Source organism: Antechinus flavipes, chromosome 6 (assembly GCF_016432865.1).
Source record: "Antechinus flavipes isolate AdamAnt ecotype Samford, QLD, Australia chromosome 6, AdamAnt_v2, whole genome shotgun sequence".
NCBI classification, from domain to species: Eukaryota; Metazoa; Chordata; class Mammalia; order Dasyuromorphia; family Dasyuridae; genus Antechinus; species Antechinus flavipes.
In genome coordinates, this window is record NC_067403.1 from 221,358,859 (window position 1) to 221,364,858 (window position 6,000).

Genomic DNA, 6,000 nt, shown 5'->3' on the forward strand with positions numbered 1-6,000 from the left:
CTGAGGATGTTTATCCTCCTCACCCAGGGCTATGAAGTTTCTTTATTTAAAGGCCCACAAAACAAAGTTTCTGTTTTTACTATAGACCGGCCCTCCAATAGTCTGAGGGACAGTGAACTAGCCTCCTATTTAAAAAGTTTGAGGACCCCTGGGACCTCACTAGAATGTGATTTAGAGTTGGAGATTTGAATCCCTCTTTCTAGTCCTCAGATTCCTTCTTTTGAAAACAATGGGGTTTCAGAAATCTTGTTTACTCCTAAATCCTATGATTCACTGAAAGAGAGAGGAGAGAGATATAGACAAAGAGAGGAGTGTAGGAGGGAGAAAAGGAATAAGAAAGGAAGAGAAGGAAAGGCAGAGGGAGAGGGAGAGAGACAGAGAGAGAGAGAGAGAAAGAGAGAGAGAGAGAGAGAGAGAGAGAGAGGAGGAGGAAGAAGGGAAGAAAGGAGGGAGAGAAAGAGGGAAAGAGGGAAGGAGAAGGAGAGAGAGATGGAGAAGGAGAGAAAAGAAGGAGAAGGAAAGAGAAAAGGAAGAGGGAAAAGGAGGAGGGAGTGAATATGAATCACTGGACCACAAGATCACACATTTCAAACAAAATACCTTAGAGTTCATCTCATCCAGGGTACTTAGCTTAGCCTCTTTTATCTCAAGGACTCCTTCGATGGTCTGGGGAAGCCTGTGACTTTCTTTTCAGAAGAACATTTAAATATAGAAAATAAAATGCATAAAGCTATAAAAGAAACCAACTATATTGGCATATTGTTTTTAAAAGCTCATAAGCCCCAAGCTAAGTCCAACTCTTTCATTTTATAGACAAAGAAACTGAGGCCCTGATGAATGAAGAAAGAGGAAGAGGAGGATGGGTCATTGCACTAAGATGTCATTGGGAAGCAAAAAAGGAGCAAACTGGAACATTAGAAGAGATATTTCAAGACTTTGAAGAAGCCAGTTTCAGAGTTCTCTTGGGAGCAGTTCCAACCCGGAGCCCACTGCTGTTTAACTTTTAAAAAGCAAGAATATTAAAAGCCAAACAAAAGTGAGCTGTGACCAAACAAGTGGAGCATTTCATGGCAGGAATTCAAGTCGAGAAAGCAATTTAGCATAGGGATCAGGGTCCTTTCCTAAGCATCTTCTAGAATTGCTCACTTAAATTCTGGGTAAAGTCAAGGGCAAAAAAGACCAATCCACAGTTTTGAGTGTTGGTTTTCAGATTAAAACAAACAAAATAGAAAGATCACTGGGTTAGCTTCAATAGCCCTGGCTTCTAGTCTTGTCCAGACCACTTACCATGTGGATCAAAGAATCATAAATTTAGAACTGGAAGGGCCTTTAGAATTCATCTTGTCCAGTTCCTCCATGTTACAGATGAGGAAACAGGTTAATAGAATTGTAGTGACTTGCTGTACCAGTCATACAGTGAGGAAGAGGCAACGTGGGTATTTGAAGCCAGTTCTTTCAGGCTCCTTCCCACTGCTCCAGAAAGGAAGCCAGTCACTTAGCCTTTCTAAACCTCAGTTTCCTCATTTGTAAAATGGATCAAAAATGCTTATACTACATACTTTCCAGGGCTGATATAAGGAATAAATGGGATTGTAATTGTTGTTTTGTTTCAGTCATGTCCAGTTCTCTGTGATCCCCTCTGGAGTTTTCTTAGCAAAGGTACTGGAGTAGCTACTGGAGTGGCTTGCCATTCCTTCTCTAGCTCATTTTACAGATAAGGAAACTGAGGCAAGCAGGATTATGTGACCCTTTAAGGTGAAGCAGTCAGTGTGTGAGGCCAGATTTGAACTAAAAAAAATGAATCTTTCTGACTCCAAACCCAATACTCAAAACACTGCTCCACCTAGCTATTCCACAAATGCTCATAAAAGTTTTGCACCTGAAACATGCTATATTAATAAGTTATTTTATTACCATTATGGAAAGGTATAAATGGCATCCTGCTCCTCCAGAGAACATAGTTTTGTTTATCTGAATAATAGTTGTTTGATACAAAATCATGTGTAACTTATTAATTTTCTTAATTTATTAGGAAACTTGTCAAGAGTAATAGTGAAGTAAATGTCAGTTTATCCAGCACTCTTATCATCCTAGTTCTTATCAGTCAACATTTTCCCCCATCTGTGGTACAATATCCAAGATAATGATCCTGAAGAGATCTGAGAAGACCAGTTCTGGTTCATCAAAAAATGATTCAGTTACATTCTATCTAGTTTGAGTCTCAACTGTATTTATTCACATTATAAGAAGTCTTTAATATTATCTAGCCAGAGATTTAGAGCTGGAAGAGGATCATCTAATTCAACCCTCTCATTTTACAGATGAGAAAACTGAGGCTTAAAAGGTAAAGGGATTTTCCTACAGTTTATAAGGTAGTGGGATTTTGACCCAGGCCTTGTTATTCTGAATGCAACGTTCCTTCTGCCACAACATTGTCTTTCTCCATCTTGCCCTGTCCAATGACTCCTTATTGATGTGTGACGTATGAAAAATTTTGCCCAGAAGTCCTTCAGAGACCGAAGCTTAGATTGGCTTATGTAGGAATGCTAAGAATTAGTAGATGGTGCTTGTTCCCCTCTGAATTTGAGGATGGTCCCAATTTTCTATAACTTATTTAGTGTACACTGTTTTCCATCTCCTATATTAGATTCTGAAAGAGACACAATGAAGTCACAGTTCTGTCCTCAAAGAGCATCCAACCTAGTGGGAGAGAATAAACATATATAACAATAAACATTATTGGGAAGAAGAGAATAGAAAGTATACAACAGAGGCACAAGTCTTTTTGAAAATCATGAAAAAAGAAACAGAGAGAGAGATGATAGTGCTGTTCTCCTATTTTTTTGTGGCTTAGAGGGAAAGAGACCTAGCCCTAAATCTAAGAGGACCGGAGTTCAAGCCTTCTGTCTAACTTGTACCAATTCTGTGATCCTGAGAAAGTTACTCAGCTTCTAAGTTCTCTAGACAATTCTCTAGGATTAGAAATTGCCAAGAAATTTATCTGCATTGGCAGAGAGCATTCTCTCCTCCAGTAGTTCTCTAACCTAATGAAATGACAGGTCTAGCCTCCAACTCTATGTTTACCTATTTATGTAGGAGGAAGGATAAATGGAACCAGCAAGTCTCTGAGCATCCTTATTCTTGTCTTTATTCTGAATTAATTGTAAATCTAATGTCAAGGTTGTGAGAGTTTACCCATTCCAACACATGGAACTGATTCACTACCTGTTGTCATAATTTCTTAGGTTGTTTTTCCTGAGAGATTTGTATCTGGATGGATATACCCCTGTGCATATAGCACGCAAAATGTTGTCAGTGACCCTGTAGTTGTCTCACTTTTGTGGAACTCCACTCACTGCCAGCCATATGTCTCTGAAGTTGGTCTTTGTCATTTTCATTCACCAACCATGGAAAAGAGCCATCTACATTTCTAATCTGACAGGTCTCCTCAGAGCCATTGTAGCTTCAATCTGGCTATGAAGAGCTATCATTAAACATCTTTAATTATTTTAAATGATTAATTATTTAATGAATTAACTCAATTTAATTATTAATTAATAAATTGTTCAACTTATCTGTTATTTTAAACAATTTATTAATTAAAACTGTTTAATTAGAATAATCTGAAATAAGGGTTACAGAAAGACAATGGAGAAACTTAAGGCAATATGAATAGTGTGAAACATTTAATAAATAAAAGAGGAAGCACCATGGTGAAGGATGTCATGGAAATGTGTGATTGAAAAAGATGGGCTGGTAAGATAGCAAGAATGAGAGATAAGCAGAAGATAACTGAGGAGTCCACTGGTATCTCAATTTCAGAACAAAATGTGGGAGAATGACTCCTAGTTTGTTGACTGGACCCCATTCATTCATTCATGCAAAGAGGTGGACTATAGTCACAAAAGGTAGACTGAAATTGCTACAGAGTCATGGGAGGCAATGTCTATATTAATGAAATGAATCCTTGTAATTCACTCATACAGATAAGGTATACAAAAGATTTCAGAACTTGTAATTCTAAATATTCATAAAATCCCTTCTAGAAGGAGCCAGTCCAATTTTCTCACTTTATATAAGACCTAGAAGAATTAATTAGGTTGCCTGAGGTTGCACAGATAATAAGTAGCAGACCTTCTTTAGCAGTAACTGGGTCTCACTTTGTACTCCCTCTTGCCTCCCTCTCCACAAAGTCAAATTGTACATGGGAATGGTCCAGGATGCAGTGAATGATCTTAGTGTCTTTTCTCTAAGCACTCTATAGCACTTGTTTTGACACCTTTATGGTGACTGGAACAAATTGTTGTCATCCAAGAAGTCTTTACATCCTTGAGGTAGACATCCCCCAATTACCAATGGATTTGAGGTCCATCAATTAACTTTAACCTGCTCCATATTACCTCCATGACTTTAGAAAAGTAATTCCTATCTGTACCTCAGTATTCCCTTCTGTAAAATGAGAGAACTGGACCAGGTAACTTCTGAGATCTCTTGAAGCTTCAAATTTTCCTGATGAGATTAGCTCCAATTTATTCTGTCTATATCTTATTTGTACATTGTCTCCCCCATTACACTAGAAGCTCTTTGAGGGCAGGAATTGTTCTTTATATTTTCTCACTGTTTAGTTCAGTGCATAGCACATAGGTACTATTGTTGATATTATTGTTCAATTGTGTCAATCATTGCTGATTGTGGTAAACCCATTTGAAGTTTTCTTGGTAAAAATACAGAATTGCCCTTTCTTCCCTAGTTCATACTACAGGTGAGGAAACTGAGACAAACAGAGTGAAGTGGATTGTTTAGGATCACATAACTAGTAAGTTTCTGAGGTTAACTCTGAATATGAAAATGAGTCTTCCTAATGTCATATCCAGCACTCTATTCCCTGCACTATCTATATGCCCCTGGTACATGGTAGGCATTTAATAAATACTTGGTGACTTGACTTGATAATAATCTGCTTTTCTATAGTGCTTTAAGCCTTCAAAATACTTTTTCTCATAAAATTCTGATATTTCAAATTTTCCAAATAAAGAAATTGATTCCATTTTGATTTGATATTTCTTGTGCAGATGATAGATATAAAAATATACTTAGAAGAATTGCACATTTAACCTATATCAGATTACTTGCTGACTAGGAGAAGGAAGAAGAGCGTGAAAAGGAGAAAAATTTGAAATGCAAGGTTTTGCAAAGGTGAATGTTGAAAACTATCTTCTCATGTATTTGAAAAAATAAAATATTATTAATTTTTTAAAAGAAAGAAAACAAAACAAATGAACAAAAAACAAATAAGGAAAGAGAAACATAAAGTGGTAAAATAATTTACCTAGTTTTGGAACTTAATTAGTGATAACACTAAGACTAAGGTCTTCCTAAACATTTCCACCATTAAGGATTAATTCCTTAAAAGCGGTATTATCATCTTGTGATGTTGCCTTTTAAAATGTGAGAGAACTAATGGCCTGAGCTATTCCTTTAAAAAAAATCTTAGCACTTTGTTCCATCATTCAACTAGGAGGGCTTCTTAACCTGTTTAAATCCAAAGTACTAGAAAATCATTTTTACAAATGAAGATGTCACTAGTGTAGGAGTTGTAAGAAGTTGTCAAGAAGCTTTGCTTAGATTAGCCCAGTTGAATGAGATTTTTATAAAGCCAAGGGAAAACAGGGCCTGGTTGACTTTCTCCTCCTACCCTTTCTGTATAGGACCAGCCCAAAGGCATACTCAAGATACTTTCTGGGAACTTCATAATCTTGCCTTGGGCCAAAACTGGTACTAAGATCCTTGTTTCTCATTGCAAAAGGTCCCAAAATACTCTGGCTTGCCCTGAGGCTCAGCAGGCTCAGCAAATGTCCCTATATGAGCAAAAGGCCCAGAGAAAGGCATTATAAATTGACAAAACATGCATTTTGTGCACACAGATAAAAGACTTGTTCATAAAACACACAAAAATACTGCTTTTAAACTTGGATTTCTATCTAATTGAGTATACTTCCC